Below are 18076 nucleotides of genomic sequence, written 5' to 3'. Positions count from 1 at the left end.
ATGGTGACCCTAAGATTCTGTCAAGTTGACAACTTTAACACCACACTCACAATACAAACATGAATTAGCATATCACACACATAGGTAATAAGGTATAACTCTTTTACCCTATTATTTTTATAGCAAACAACTTAAAACTCAGGACAAGGACCTTGGACAGCCTCTAAAAGGTAGAAAATGTAACAGGTGTCTACAGTCTCCAGGAAGTACAGTCTTTAAGACCTGATTTAAACTCACTATCATTGGACTTGTGCTTGACTTTTGATCTCCACCATTCTTGATTTTCTTCACATCTTTGGATAATTGAATGGTACAAGAATACCACCCTAATTTTACTTGATATGCAAGGGTGCAAATCCACACAAACACCCTTACTAGTTCACTTTTTCATTTTCTCGGTTTTTTTTTAGTATTGTACAAACATTACTTCAGATTATGTATCATTTCTCCCTTTCTCTGACCTAGTATTATCTAAAATGCTATCTCAGATGACAAGAAATTGAATGTCCTAAATTTTGCTGAGGATGAGTTATTGCTAATTGGTTTTTTGAACAGACTGAATGATGTGAGCTTCTTTGAATTTGCAATTCAAGAGAATAAATTTTATGTCAGCAAAATCCATAAAGATTTTTATGGTGTTTGCCTCAATTTGACAAATTGTCTCTTCATTTTCATCAGTTTTTTTTTCTGACCAGACATATTAGAAGGAGGGAAAAGAGTCAAGAAGATGGCCCTGATGCATTTTTTTCTGAGTGTGCATGACTTATGTTTTTCCTTTGGGCAAGTCTATAAATTTTTTCAGCAAATCGATAATATGATAGCAGTTTCTGGTACTGACTCAATTGTTTGCATTCAAGATTCAACACATATATATTCCTCACTAATTGCTAGTTTACATTTCCAGTTTTATATTTCAAACATCCTATCATTTTAAATATGAACACAATAATACATTGAATAGATAGGTGTATAGATAGGCATCCTTTTCATTATGGTAAAATGAACATTTAAGTTGTTAATTATGCATGATTTTTCAATAAGTACTATTCACCTACATTTGCATGGTTCTCCTTGTTAGAAATATTTTCTGTTGCTAGTTGCACTGTGCATTGGAGGGTATTTAACAATATCTCTTGCTTCTTCTAGTAGCACCCTAATTTTTCTGGTAAACAGAAAACATTCACAGATTTTGCCAAATATCTTCTGGGGAGCAAATTGCTGCTAGCTGAATATCACTGCCTTAAAATAATATGTTCTTTGAGTTCACTTATTTATTTGAGCCGAATTTCCTGAGTAAGCATTTATTGAGCAAATTACTTTTTTGTACAATTCTATACTTATTGCCAAATTGTTTTACTAAGTAGTGTTTAATCTTTGTCTACAAGTAAAACTATGCACTAACTGCAGTAGTCTCACATGATATCACTTTATTTATAGTCTACTGATATAAATATTTTTCACTATTACAACTTTATTTATGTTTTGGACACTATTAAAGTAAAATATATGTATCAATGTATTATTTTGGTGCTTTTCTTTTGGAAATGCCATTTTAAGTAAAAGGTGAAAGATTTATAAGATCTAAAGAGAAACCAGAGTATTAAGAAATGCCATTTAAGTCCAATCCAATTGTGCGCTGGACCTGAGACTGCATTAGTTAGGGAAGCAGAAACCGGCCAGAGTAGGGCCACAGGCCTCATCCGGCCGGATCAGCACCGGGGTAGCTAGAGCGCAGGGTCGGCTGACACCCGCCAGCTACCCACGACCCCCGCCACAGGATTTTGAGACTGCTGGTGAGTGGAACACAGCTTCTGCTCCAGTCCAATCACGCGGGACCTGAGACTGCTCTGGTTGGGGAGAGAGAAATCCGGCCTACATAGGGCCACAAGCCTCTTCCGGTCAGAAAAGCACCAGGGTAGCGAGGGCGCAGGGTCGGCTGACACTCGCCAGCTACCCACAACACCCGCCACAGGATCTTAAGACTTCTGGTGAGTGGAACACAGCTTCTGCTCCAATCCAATTGCACACAGGACCTGAGACTGCATTAGTTAGGGAAGCAGAAACCGGCCTGAGTAGGGCCACAGGCCTCATCCTGCCGGATCAGCACTGGGGTAGCTAGAGCGCAGGGTCGGCTGACACCCGCCAGCTACCCACGACCCCTGCCACAGGATTTTGAGACTGCTGGTGAGTGGAACACAGCTTCTGCTCCAGTCCAATCACACGGGACCTGAGACTGCTTTGGTTGGGGAGGGAGAAATCCGGCCTACATAGGGCCACAAGCCTCTTCTGGTCAGAAAAGCACCGGGGTAGCTAGGGCACAGGGTCGGCTGACACTCGCCAGCTACCCACAACACCCGCCACAGGATCTTAAGACTTCTGGAGAGTGGAACACAGCTTCTGCTCCAATCCAATTGCGCACGGGACCTGAGACTGCATTAGTTAGGGAAGCAGAAAACCGGCCTGAGTAGGACCACAGGCCTCTTCCGGCTGGACCAGCACCGGGGTACTGCCAGCTACCCATGACCCCCGCCACAGGATTTTGAGACTGCTGGTGAGTGGAACACAGCTTCTGCTCCAATCTTTAAACAGTGACAACGACAACAACTAACCCCAGAGATTACCAGATGGCGAAAGGTAAACATAAGAATCTTACTAACAGAAACCAAGACCACTCACCATCATCAGAACCCAGCACTCCCACTTCGCCCAGTCCAGGGCACCCCAACACACTGGAAAAGCTAGACACGGATCTAAAAGCATATCTCCTGATGATGGTAGAGGACTTCAAGAAGGACTTTAATAACACACTTAAAGAAATACAAAGGAACACTGGTAAACAGGTAGAAGACAATAAAGAGGAAGCACAAAAATCCCTTAAAGAATTGCAGGAGAACACTGCTAAAGAGTTACAAATCCTTAAAGAAAAACAGGATAACCTAATCAAACAGGTAGAAGTCCTTAATGAAAAACAGGAAAACACATCCAAACAGATGATGGAAATGAACAAAACCATACTAGACCTAAAAAGGGAAGTAGACACAATAAAGAAAATCCAAAATGAGGCAACACTGGAGATAGAAACCCTAGGAAAGAAATCTGGAACCATACATACGAGCATCAGCAACAGAATACAAGAGATGGAAGAGAGAATCTCAGGTGCAGAAGATTCCATAGAGAACATCGGCACAACAATCAAGGAAAACGTAAAATGCAAAAAGATCCTAACTCAAAACATCCAAGAAATAGAGGACACAATGAGAAGACCAAACCTACGGATAATAGGAGTGGATGAGAATGAAGATTTTCAACTCAAAGGACCAGCAAACATCTTCAACAAAATTATAGAAGAAAACTTCCCAAATCTAAAGAAAGAGATGCCCATGAACATACAAGAAGCCTACAGAACTCCAAATAGACTGGACCAGAAAAGAAATACCTCCCGACACATAATAATCAGAACAACAAATGCTCTAAATAAAGATAGAATACTAAAAGCAGTAAGAGAAAAAGGCCAAGTAACATATAAGGGCAAGCCTATCAGAATTACACCAGATTTTTCACCAGAGACTATGAAAGCCAGAAGATCCTGGACAGATGTTATACAGACACTAAAAGAACACAAATTCCAGCCCAGGCTACTATACCCAGCCAAACTCTCAATAAACATAGATGGAGAAACCAAAGTATTCCACGACAAAACCAAATTCACACATTATCTCGCCACGAATCCAGCCCTTCAAAGGATAATAACAGAAAAAAACCAATACAAGGACAGGAACCACGCCCTAGAAACAACAAGAAGTTAATCCCTCAACAAACCTAAAAGAAGACAGCCACAAGAACAGAATGCCAACTTTAACAACAAAAATAACAGGAAACAACAATTACTTTTCCTTAATATCTCTTAATATCAATGGACTCAACTCCCCGATAAAAAGACATAGACTAACAAACTGGCTACACAAACAAGACCCAACATTTTGCTGCTTACAGGAAACTCATCTCAGAGAAAAAGATAGACACTACCTCAGAATGAAAGGCTGGAAAACAATTTTCCAAGCAAATGGTATGAAGAAAAAAGCTGGAGTAGCCATTCTAATATCTGATAAGATTGACTTCCAACCCAAAGTCATTAAAAAAGACAGGGAGAGACACTTCATACTCATCAAAGGTAAAATCCTCCAAGAGGAACTATCAATCCTGAATATCTATGCTCCAAATATAAAGGCAGCCACATTCTTTAAAGAAACTTTAGTAAATCTCAAAGCACACATTGCACCTCATACAATAATAGCGGGAGACTTCAACACACCACTTTCACCAATGGACAGATCATGGAAACAGAAACTAAACAGGGACACAGAGAAACTAAGAGAAATTATGAATCAAATGGATCTGGCAGATATCTACAGAACATTCTATCCTACAACAAAAGGATATACCTTCTTCTCAGCACCTCATGGTACCTTCTCCAAAATTGACCACATAATTGGTCACAAAACAGGCCTCAACAGATACAAAAATATTGAAATTGTCCCATGCATCCTATCAGATCACCATGGACTAAGGCTGATCTTCAATAACAAAATAAATAATAGAAAGCCAACCTTCACGTGGAAACTGAACAACACTCTTCTCAATGATACCTTGGTCAAGGAAGGAATAAAGAAAGAAATTAAGGACTTTTTAGAGTTCAATGAAAATGAAGCCACAACATACCCAAACTTATGGGACGCAATGAAAGCATTTCTAAGAGGAAAACTCATAGCTCTGAGTGCCTCCAAAAGGAAACTAGAGAGAGCACACATTAGCAGCTTGACAACATACCTAAAAGCACTAGAACAAAAGGAAGCAAATTCACCCAAGAGGAGTAGATGGCAGGAAATAATCAAACTCAGGGGCGAAATCAACCAAGTGGAAACAAGAAAAACTATTCAAAGAATCAACCAATCAAGGAGCTGGTTCTTTGAGAAAATCAACAAGATAGATAAACCCTTAGCCAGACTCACTAGAGGGCACAGGGAAAGCATCCTAATTAACAAAATCAGAAATGAAAAAGGAGACATAACAACAGATCCAGAAGACATCCAAAACACCATCAGATCCTTCTACCAAAGGCTATACTCAACAAAACTGGAGAACCTGGATGAAATGGAGAAGTTCCTAGACAGATACCAGGTACCAAAGTTGAATCAAGATGAGGTTAATGATCTAAACAGCCCTATATCCCCCAAAGAAATAGAAGCAGTCATTAATAGTCTCCCAACTAAAAAAAGCCCAGGACCAGATGGGTTTACTGCAGAGTTCTATCAGACCTTCAAAGAAGATCTAATCCCAGTTCTTCACAAACTATTCCACAAAATAGAAACAGAAGGTACTCTACCCAACTCATTCTATGAAGCCACAATTACTCTGATACCTAAACCACAAAAAGACCCAACAAAGATAGAAAACTTCAGACCAATATCCCTTATGAATATTGATGCAAAAATCCTCAATAAAGTTCTTGCTAACTGAATCCAAGAACACATCAAAATAATCATCCATCCTGACCAAGTAGGTTTCATCCCAGGGATGCAGGGATGGTTCAATATACGGAAATCCATCAACGTAATCCAGTATATAAAGGAACTCAAAGACAAAAACCACATGGTCATCTCGTTAGATGCTGAAAAAGCATTTGACAAGATCCAACACCCATTCATGATAAAAGTCTTGGAAAGATCAGGAATTCAAAGCCCATACCTAACATGATAAAAGCAATCTACAGCAAACCAGTAGCCAACATCAAAGTAAATGGTGAGAAGCTTGAAGCAATCCCTCTAAAATCAGGGACTAGACAAGGCTGTCCACTTTCTCCATACCTATTCAACATTGTACTTGAAGTCCTAGCCAGAGCAATTTGACAACAAAAGGAGATCAAAAGGATACAAATTGGAAAAGATGAAGTCAAAATATCACTCTTTGCAGATGATATGATAGTATATATAAGTGACCCTAAAAATTCCACCAGAGAACTCCTAAGCCTGATAAACAGCTTTGGTGAAGTAGCTGGATATAAAATTAACTCAAACAAATCAATGGCCTTTCTCTACACAAAGAATAAACAGGCTGAGAAAGAAATTAGGGAAACAACACCCTTCTCAATAGTCACAAATAATATTAAATATCTTGGCGTGACTCTAACTAAGGAAGTGAAAGATCTGTATAATAAAATCTTCAAGTCTCTGAAGAAAGAAATTATAGAAGATCTCAGAAGATGGAAACATCTCCCATGCTCATGGATTGGCAGGATCAACATTGTAAAAATGGCTATCTTGCCAAAAGCTATCTACAGATTCAATGCAATCCCCATCAAAATTCCAAATCAATTCTTCAACGAATTAGAAAGTGCAATCTGCAAATTCATCTGGAATAACAAAAAACCTAGGATAGCAAAAACTCTTCTCAAGGATAAAAGAACCTCTGGTGGAATCACCATGCCGGACCTAAAGCTCTACTACAGAGCAATTGTGATAAAAACTGCATGGTACTGGTATAGTGACAGACAAATAGACCAATGGAATAGAATTGAAGACCCAGAAATGAACCCACACACCTATGGTCACTTGATCTTCGACAAGGGAGCTAAAAACATCCAGTGGAAGAAAGACAGCATTTTCAACAAATGGTGCTGGCACAACTGGTTGTTAACATGTAGAAGAATGCTAATGGATCCATTCCTATCTCCTTGTACTAAGGTCAAGTCTAAGTGGATCAAGGAACTTCACATAAAACCAGAGACACTGAAACTTATAGAGGAGAAAGTGGGGAAAAGCCTTGAAGATATGGGCACAGGGGAAAAATTACTGAATAGAACAGTAATGGCTTGTGCTGTAAGATCGAGAATTGACAAGTGGGACCTCATGAAATTCAAAGCTTCTGCAAGGCTAAAGACACCATCAATAAGACAAAAACCACCAACAGATTGGGAAAGGATCTTCACCTATCCTAAATCAGATAAGGGACTAATATCCAATATATATAAAGAACTCAAGAAGGTGGACTCCAGAAAGTCAAATAACCCCATTAAAAAATGGGGCTCAGAACTGAACAAAGAATTCTCACCTGAAGAATACCGAATAGCAGAGAAGCACCTGAAAAAATGTTCAACATCCTTAATCATCAGGGAAATGCAAATCAAAACAACCCTGAGATTCCACCTCACACCAGTCAGAATGGCTAAGATCAAAAATTCAGGTGACAGCAGATGCTGGCGAGGATGTGGAGAAAGAGGAACACTCCTCCACTGTTGGTGGGATTGCAAGCTTGTACAACCACTCTGGAAATCAGTCTGGCGGTTCCTCAGAAAATTGGACATAGTACTACCGGAGAATCCAGCAATACCTCTCCTGGGCATATATCCAGAAGATGTCCCAACCGGTAAAAAGGACACATGCTCCACTATGTTCATAGCAGCCCTATTTATAATAGCCAGAAGCTGGAAAGAACCCAGATGTCCCTCAACAGAGGAATGGATACAGAAATTATGGTACATTTACACAATGGAGTACTACTCAGCTATTAAAAAGAATGAATTTATGAAATTCCTAGCCAAATGGATGGACCTGGAGGGCATCATCTTGAGTGAAGTAACACAATCACAAAAGAACTCACACAATATGTATTCACTGATAAGTGGATATTAGCCCAAAACTTAGGATACCCAAGATATAAGATACAATTTGCTAAACGCATGAAACTCAAGAAGAATGAAGACCAAAGTGTGGACACTGTGCCCCTTCTTAGAATTGGGAACAAAACATCCAGGGAAGGAGTTACAGAGACAAATTTCGTAGCTGTGATGAAAGGATGGACCATTTAGAGACCGCCGTATCCAGGGATCCATCCCATAATCAGCTTCTAAATGCTGACACCATTGCATACGCTAGCAAGATTTTGCTGAAAGGACCCAAATATAGCTGTCTCTTGTGAGACGATGCAGGGGCCTAGCAAACACAGGAGTGGATGTTCACAGTCAGCTATTGGATGTATCACAGGGCTCCCAATGGAGAAACTAGAGAAAGTACCCAAGGAGCTAAAGGGATCTGCAACCCTATTGTTGGAACAACATGATGTACTAACCAGAACCCCGGAGCTCTTGTCTCTAGCTGCATATGTATCAAAAGATGACCTAGTCGGCCATCAATGGAAAGAGAGGCCCATTGGACTTGCAAACTTAATATGCCCCAATATAGGGGAATGCCAGGGCCAAAAGAATGGGAATGGGTGGGTAGGGAAGTGGGGGGCGCTATGGGGGACTTTTGGGATAGCATTGGAAATGTAACTGAGGAAAATATGTAATAAAAATATTAAAAATTTAAAAAAAAGAAATGCCATTTAAAATTGGTTCAATGGTCTTACAGGATCTATAGAAGTAGTAAAGGACAAAAGAGTAATAGGAGTGGAGCCCCTTTTCTAATAATAGTTAACCAAAGAATTAGATATTTGTGAGTTATTTTTTCAATATTTTACTTTTATTCAGCACTAAAAGACAGTATATGAGGTGATTAATTCTTACTTTATGATTTTTTCCAACCATTACATTTATGCATTATATGGAAGGCATGGTTTAGAACATAGAAATGATGTTTCTAAATGTGTTCTAAAATCTGGTGAAAATTTTTAAAAATATGCTAGATGGTACAATAGTGGTATGGGCATCAAGGGAGTAACTAATTACTTTCTGATTGGTTGTAAGTCCTACTCTATAGAATAAAACTCATTCCTGGAATCACTTTAAGGCTAATAATCTGTAGCTAGCCTAGAGGAGAACTTACTACTATTATTTTCTAAATGTACATAGTATTAAATTGATGCCTGATGAATTATCATTATACTCATAGATAAATGCATTGCTCAACACTCAAAAGGAATCATGTATTTGTAGCAGTGGACAATAATGAACATTGAGAACCCACAACCATCCAAAATGGAAAGAATAAGAGACTTGAATACTCAACTTTAAATGACAACTGGCCAAAATGTAAAGATTAAGGGACTGAAATACTCAAACCTATATTGTACATCTATAGAAGACTTCATCTCTCATGGCCCAGGAATCATTACAGAAGAGATGTCAGAACACATGTGAAAGCCAGTTTTCTGGACACAGCATGGCAGCTACATATATGAACTCACAGTGGCTATGACAGCATACACAGACATGTACAACTCAAGCTAGACTAATTCTGTAAAAAAGTAACTTTTATTCTCTATGTTGTCATCTCTAAGAATTACTTCCTCTGTCTGATAACCTAGGATTAGTCCTGTAATTGTCTAGCCTCCATACTATTTAATCTATTCTTAGAATAGTTCCAGCTTCTGAGACTTACCACTGAGTAAGATCATCCTTTATTGTAGCTTTCTGCTTTCTGATGGGCTGATTCAACTCAGCTAGGCTAGTTCAAACTCCTCTCCAAATTGACTGATTTGATCTGGATTCTCTCTCCTAGCCTCTCTTGAATTGCTTTGGTTGGTTTCATACAAACTTTGGAAATCTGTCCTAATTTTCTCATTCTCTGGCTCATTCTGTCTTCACCTGTGTCTAGCTTATTCTCTCTTGTCAACTCTATCAGTAAGGTACATACCAGCTCCTACCTCCTCTCTGAACTGTCACTTATGTAGCTTCCCTTTTCCTCTATCTTCTCATGAGAGTTAGGCATATCCTATTTCATCAAATCTTTCTCTGATTTGTTATTTCCTATATTGTGTAGATTTAAAAACATACTATAGCCTTTACCGGTGAGCTGCTGCCCATGCTCTGGCCCCTCCTGGCTCCCCTTTGTCCCACCCAGCTTAGCTCCAGCATCAATTGCAAACAGCCCTAACTCAGTCTCCTTTTCTACCTGCCTTTGCTCCTGTAGGAGTCACTTTTCCAGCATACTCCAGAGACCCTAAAATCATTGTATAAATGACGCAAAGACAGCTTTATTAGTTTAGAACTTGCCGGCTAGGCACAATTACTGAGCACAGAAATCTCCTGCCTGGAAAGGCATGCCCTTATCAATTTTTATCTCCATTTCTCCTCTTGCCCTAAACTTAATGGCTTCTATCAGCTAGCCCTCACCAACCTCCTTGGCCATCCATCCATAGTGAAGGCCCCAGGCCCTAGCTTCCCCTAGGCCTTACATGATTGCAGTGTCCTCTTTCATCCAAAGCATGGCAGAAAGGGGCCTTTCTCTTTCCCTGCGTCTACATTTCCTCTTGAGATCTGAAAGTCCCATCTGTGCCTTCCATCCAGCAATTACATCTCCCACCTGATCAAATGCCTGGCCTTCTTTATCGACAAGTCAAGAACCAACTGGGGAACAAGACCCTACTGACAAAATCTTTCCTTACAACTTCGACTGACACTCAATTAGGCAACACTTTCAAACATGAATACTTCTGACTACAAATTGACTTTATGCTCCTTGTTTAGGATTAATAGTGTGTATTAAGGGTGTGTGTGTTTTCTAGCCAGAGGGATTAAAGGTGCTGCTAAGCACTAAACCACACCAGAACTAGAAACAATTTTTTCCCCAGTAAAAATACAATTTTGGGGTTCATACTGTGATAAAATATCTTGCAATAATTCTGAGCAAGGAGATGGATAACCGGTTGCCCTGGCAAAGGAGCAACTGATGTATGCTAGCGTGTACCACATAGTGGGTTGACCACATTCCCAAGAGACCATACATTCCAGAGTTTATGGGGTATAAATTGGAATTGATGGATTTAAAAAAAAAAGATGCTAAACTTTAGGCTGATAGGAAAGAGGTATGGAATAGGAGGAGAAATGGGGAGAAATAATGCCTTAGTTAAGTGTTTTATTGCCATGAAGAGACACCATAAACAAGGCAACACTTATATAGGAAAGCATTTAATAGGGATAGCTTACAGGTTCAGAAGTTCAGTCCATTATCATGGCAGGAAGAATGGCAGCATCCAAGTACAAAGGTAGAGGAGGCTAGAGGAGCTGAAATTTTTACATCTTGATCCAAATGCAAACAGAAGACTGAATCTCTCAGGCAGTTAGGAGGAGAGTCTCAAAGCCCACCCCCACAATGGACACTTCCTTCAACAAAACCACATCTACTCCAACAAGGATCCACCTCCTAGTAGTGCTACACCTTGGGCCAAGCATATTCAATCTACCACAAATATGATCAAACTTTATTATATAAATTGTGAAACAACTGATAAAAGTTTCTTGTTTGATAAAATTATTTAGATATGTTTAATTCTCTTCAATTACTTGGTGAGTAAATTGATTATGAAATTAGAATAATGTCTCAAAGTTGTAATCTTGAAAACAAGGAATATGTTCACTGTATAAATGATAATTTTGATTTCTTTTACCTTACCTGCTTACTATGTGAACATGTGTTCTTCTCTACACTTAATGTCTTGTACTACAGCCAGCTTTTCCCCATCCTACTTCCAAGAATAACACATAAACTATTCAGCAACTCTATTAAGTTTACTACATCTAATAAAGAAAGACTAAAACAGTCAACTATTTAGAATGCTTTAGACATTAAATAAAAGAGCACTATTTTTATCCTTCTGAGAGTCAATGTACTCATCTTTCTGTTAAAATCAACAAAATCTCAGACTCCCTAATAGCTAAAATGAAGTTAAAAGGAAAAGGAGCCACAACTTTTAGAGCTCCTTCTTGTGATATACTGCTACTGTTAAAGAGCTAGAGATCTGTAAGACAATGCCAAGGCAAAAAATGCAAATGCCAGTGTCTTTACAAAACAAAAACAAAACCGCAAAATTAAAACAAAACAAAACAAAACAAAACAAAACAAAACTCTGAAATCTTTAAGACTTCCACCATGAAGTAGTATAGCCACTATAGGAGTAAATATTGTGTTTTAAGAATTAAATTTCCCAGTGAATGCAATGGTGTCAGCGTTTGGATGCTGATCATGGGATGGATCTCTGGATATGGCAGTCTCTAGATGGTCCAACCTTTCCTCACAGCTCCAAACTTTGTCTCTGTAACTCCTTTCACGGGTGTTCTGTTCCCAATTCTAAGGAGGGGCATAGTGTCCACACTTCAGTCATCATTCTTCTTGAGTTTCATATGTTTAGCAAATTGTATCTAATATTTTGGGTATCCTAAGTTTTGGGCTAATATCCACTTATCAGTGAGTACATATTGTGTGAGTTCCTTTGTGATTGTGTTACCTCACTCAGGATGATGCCCTCCAGGACCATCCATTGGCCTAGGAATTTCATAAATTCATTCTTTTTAATAGCTGAGTAATACTCCATTGTGTAAATGTACCACATTTTCTGTATCCATTCCTCTGTTGAGGGGCATCTGGGTTCTTTCCAGCTTCTGGATATTATAAATAAGGCTGCTATGAACAGAGTGGAGCATGTGTCTTTCTTACTGGTTGGGACATCTTCTGGATATATGCCCAGGAGAGGTATTGCTGGATCCTCTGGTAGTACTATGTCGAATTTACTAAGGAACCACCAGACTGATTTCCAGAGTGGTTGTACAAGCTTGCAATCCCACCAACAATGGAGGAGTGTTCCTCTTTCTCCACATCCTCTCCAGCATCTGCTGTCACCTGAATTTTTGATCTTAGCCATTCTGACTGGTGTGAGGTAGAATCTCAGTGTTGTTTTGATTTGCATTTCCCTGATGATTAAGGATGTTGAACATTTTTTCAGGTGCTTCTCTGCCACTCGGTATTCCTCAGGTGAGAATTCTTTGTTCAGTTCTGAGCCCCATTTTTTAATGAGGTTATTTGATTTTCCGGAGTCCACCTTCTTGAGTTCTTTATATATATTGGATATTAGTCCCCTATCTGATTTACAATAGGTAAAGATCCTTTCCCAATCTGTTGGTGGTCTTTATGTCTTATTGACAATGTCTTTTGCCTTGCAGAAGCTTTGCAGTTTCATGAGGTCCCATTTGTCAATTCTCGATCTTACAGCACAAGCCATTGCTGTTCTATTCAGGAATCTTTCCCCTGTGCCCATATCTTCAAGGCTTTTCCCCACTTTCTCCTCTATAAGTTTCAGTGTCTCTGGTTTTTTGTGTAGTTCCTTGATCCACTTAGATTTGACCTTAGTACAAGGAGATAGGAATGGATCTATTTGCATTCTTCTACATGATAACAACCAGTTGTGCCAGCACCATTTGTTGAAAATGCTGTCTTTCTTCCACTGGATGGTTTTAGCTCCCTTGTCGAAGATCAAGTGACCATAGGTGTGTGGCTTCATTTCTGGGTCTTCAATTCTATTCCATTGGTCTACTTGTCTGTCACTATACCAGTACCATGCAGTTTTTATCACAATTGCTCTGTAGTAGAGCTTTAGGTCAGGCATGGTGATTCCACCAGAGGTTCTTTTATCCTTGAGAAGAGTTTTTGCTATCCTAGGTTGTCTTAGTCAGGGTTTCTATTCCTGCACAAACATCATGACCAAGAAGCAAGTTGGGGAGGAAAGGGTTTATTCGGCTTACACTTCCATGCTGCTGTTCATCACCAAAGGAAGTCAGGACTGGAACTCAAACAGATCAGAAAGCAGGAGCTGATGCAGAAGCCATGGAGGGATGTTCTTTACTGGCTTACCTCCCCTGGCTTGCTCAGCCTACTCTCTTATAGAACCCAAGACTACCAGCCCAGGGATGGTCCCACCCACAAGGGGCCTTTCCCCCTTGATCACTAATTGAGAAAATGCCTTACAGTTGGATCTTATGGAGGCATTTCCTCAACTGAAGCTCCTTTCTCTGTGATAACTCCAGCTGTGTCAAGTTGACACACAAAACCAGCCAGTACAATTGACCCCTTGTCAACTTGACACACAAACACATCACTAGTAAGCCCCAACCCTTACATTCTTATTCATCCCCAAGATCTAAATAACTTTAAAAGTCCGACAGTCTTTACATATTCTTAAAATTTCAATCTCTTTAAAATATCCATCTCTTTTAAAATACAAAGTCTTTTTACAATTAAAAGTCTCTTAACTGTGGGCTCCACTAAAACAGTTTCTTCCTTCAAGAGGGAAAATATCAGGGCACAGTCACAATCAAAGCAAAAATCAATCTCCAACCGTCCAATGTCTGGGATCCAACTCACGATCTTCTGGGCTCCTCCAAGGGCTTGGGTCACTTCTCCAGCCATGCCCTTTGTAGCACACATGTCGTCCTCTGGGCTCCAGATGCCTGTACTCCACTGCTGCTGCTGCTCTTGGTGGTCATCTCGTGGTACTGGCATCTCCAAAACACTGCATGACCCCTTCAATCCTGGGCCTTCAATTACAACTGGGGCTGCACCTTCACCAATGGCCTTCCATGGCCTCTCACAGTGCGGAGCCTGAGCTGCTGTGTGACCCCTTCATGCCTTCAAAACCAGTACCACCTGGGTGACCCTTACACATTACCAAGTCCCACTGCAGAAGGAGTACAACCTTGCCTATCTCTGGAACACAGCCTCTTTGTGCTTTCAGAAAACCCTTCCCAGAAGATGTCACCTCAACGATGCTGGTCTCTTCTTAATCACCGCTAATTTCTTAGCTCCAGCTAACCAGCATCAATAGTCCCAGTAATGCAAAGTTTTTGCTTTAGTAGTTCTGGTATCTTGTTAATCACAGCTGATTCTTCAGCCCCAGCTAACCAGAACTACAAAATCTTCACAATAAAAACAGCAATGGCCCTGAAGAGAGTCTTTAATTTTCCCCCTGAAATTTCACAAACCAGGCCTCCATCTTCTGCACTGTTCTCAGCATTATCTTCCAAGCTCCTATACAACATCTGACAGAGCTCTTAACAACGAATGGATCTTCAAGCCCAAAGTTCCAAAGTCCTTCCACAGTCCTCCCCAAAACATGGTCAGGTTGTCACAGGAATACCCCACTCTGCTGGTACCAATTTGTCTTAGTCAGGGTTTCTATTCCTGCACAAACATCATGACCAAGAAGCAAGTTGGGGAGGAAAGGGTTTATTCGGCTTACACTTCCATGCTGCTGTTCATCACCAAAGGAAGTCAGGACTGGAACTCAAACAGGTCAGAAAGCAGGAGCTGATGCAGAAGCCATGGAGGGATGTTCTTTACTGGCTTACCTCCCCTGGCTTGCTCAGCCTACTCTCTTATAGAACCCAAGACTACCAGCCCAGGGATGGTCCCACCCACAAGGGGCCTTTCCCCCTTGATCACTAATTGAGAAAATGCCTTACAGTTGGATCTCATGGAGGCATTTCCTCAACTGAAGCTCCTTTCTCTGTGATAACTCCAGCTGTGTCAAGTTGACACACAAAACCAGCCAGTACATAGGTTTTTTGTTATTCCAGATGAATTTGCGGATTGCTCTTTCTAATTCTTTGAAGAATTGAGTTGGAATTTTGATGGGGATTGCATTGAAACTGTAGATTGCTTTTGGCAAGATAGCCATTTTTACAATGTTGATCCTGCCAATCCATGAGCATGGAAGATCTTTCCATCGCATTCACTAGCAAGATTTTGCTGAAAGGACCCAGATATAGCTGTCTCTTGTGAGACTATGCCGGGTCCTGGCAAACACAGAAGTGGATGCTCACAGTCAGCTAGTGAATGGATCACAGGGCCCCCAATGGAGGAGCTGGAGAAATTACCCAAGGAGCTGAAGGGATCTGCAACCCTATGGGTGGAACAACATTATGAACTAACCAGTACCCCCGAGCTCTTGACTCTAGCTGCATATGTATCAAAAGATGGCCTAGTAGGCCATCACTGGAAAGAGAGGCCCATTGGACATGCAAACTTTATATGCCCCAGTACAGGGGAATGCCAGGGCCAAAAAAAATGGGAATGGGTGGGTAGGGAAGTGGGGGGGGAGGGTATGGGGCACTTTTGGGATAGCATTGGAAATGTAATTGAGGAAAAGATGTAATAAAAATAAAAATAATAATAAATAAATAAAAAATAAATAATTTTTTTTAAAAAAAAGGAAAAAAAAAGAATTAAATTTCCCTTCTGTCCCTTCCACCCCTTCTGCCCTAGGAGTCTGCGGGGACAAACTCCTAGTTTGTTTGTTCCCACCAAGACACTATATCCAGACAAATGCTAGAGGACCTGCTGCACCCAGAGAAGTTGGTAAGAACATGCCCCCTACCCCCTCAACCCCAGCCCCCATTACTGGGACTGCTGCTGGGAGCCTGGTGGACTCAACAACACCCCTGCCCTCCTGAAAACCACCATCCCTCCACCCCCTGCCCTGTTCTCTCTGCTGAGGCAGAGTCCTGGTTGGTTTGCTCCTATGAAGACACCATATCCAGAAACATTCTCAAGAACCTACTGCACTCTGAGCAGTTGAGGAGTTGAGGACCCACTGCACTCAGTGCAGTAGAGGATCAACTACACTCAGAGCAGTTGGACAACAGCCTGACTGTTCCACTGAAGCCCCATTAGTCTGAAGACCTCTCAAGAGATTTACTGCAGCCAGGATAACAGATCAGCAGGTTCTCTGCCCCTGTGAAGAGCCTCAAGTTGGAAGGTCCCACAGGGAGTCTGCTACAGCCAGGGCCACAGACCTACCAAGAAACCTGAAACAACCCAGGGAAAAAAAGAGGCAGACTCCAGACAGTCACCAAGACCAACAAACATCAGGGATATCCAGAGCAAAAGGCAAGCACAAGAACATAAGCAGCAGAAGCCAAAATATGTGGGCATCATCAGAACCCAGTTCTCCCACCACAGCAAGTACGGAATACACCAACACACCTGAAAAGCATGAATCTTTCCTAAAATCCTATCTCATGAATATAATAGAGTCCTTTAAGTAGGATATTAATAACTTACTGAAAGAAATAAAGGATGTGAAAACAGGTGAAGGAATTGAATAAAGTGATCCAAGACCTAAAAGTGGACATTGAAAAAATGAAGAGAACACAAATGAAGACAATCCTGGAAATGGAAAACCTAGGAAAGAGGTCAGGAATTACAGATGTAAGTTTTACCAACAGAATACAAAGATAGAGAGAATTTCAGGTGTAGAAGATACCATAGAAGAGACTGACACAACTTGTCAAAGAAAATTAAAAACATAAAAAACTCGTAACCCAAATCAGCCAGGAAATTCAGGGCACAATGAAAAGGCCAAATCTAAGAATAATTGGAATAGAGGAGAATGAAGATTATCAGTGTAAAGAATCTGAAAATGTCTTCAATAACATTGTAGAAGAAAACTTCCCCAACCTAAAGAAGGAGATGACCTTAAAGGTACAAGAAGTCTATAGAACACCAAATAAATAGGACCGGAAAAAATTCTCTCATCACATAATTATAAAAACAGTAAATGCACAGAACAAAGAAAGAATATTAAAAGCTGCAAGGGAAAAGGGTCAAGTAACATACAAAGGTAGAACTATCAGAATTACACCAGACTTCTCAACAAAGACTATAAAAGCCAGAAGAGCCTGGTCAGAGGCCATATAGACACTAAGAGAACAGAAATGCAGGCCCAGACTATTATACCCAGCAAAACTCTCAATCAATATAGTTGGAGCTAACAAACTATTCTAGGACAAAACCAAATTCAAACAGTATCTATCTACCAATCTAGTCCTACAGAGGATCCTGGAAGGAAAACTCCAACATAAAGATGGTGCTTGCACCAAACAAAGGACAAGATATTAAGCATCTCACAACAAAGCCAAAAGCAAGAAGCCATAAGCACATAAATTCAGCTACAAAAATAAACATGTCAGGAACCAACAGTCATCACTTTTTAATATCTCTTAATATTAATGAACTCAAGTCACCTATAAAAAGTCATGAGCTAACAGACTGGATATGAAAACAAGGTCCATCATTTTGCTGCATCATTTTGCTTCATAACGAACACAGAAACTATCTCAGAGTAAAAGGATGAAAAAAGGTCTTCCAAGCAAATGGTCCCAGGAAACAAGCATGAGTTGCTATCCTAATATCCAATAACATAGACTGTCAACCAAACGTTGTCAAGTGATACTATCAAGGGGGAAATCCACCAAGCAAAGTTTCAATTCTGAACTTCTATGCCCAAAATGCAAAAGCATCCAATAAAGCTC

Source organism: Mus caroli, unplaced genomic scaffold (genome assembly GCF_978045245.1).
Source record: "Mus caroli unplaced genomic scaffold, Mus_caroli_1 scaffold_5, whole genome shotgun sequence".
Taxonomy (NCBI): domain Eukaryota; kingdom Metazoa; phylum Chordata; class Mammalia; order Rodentia; family Muridae; genus Mus; species Mus caroli.
The sequence above is the reverse complement of the archived record's forward strand: the minus strand, read 5'-3'. Positions refer to the sequence as shown.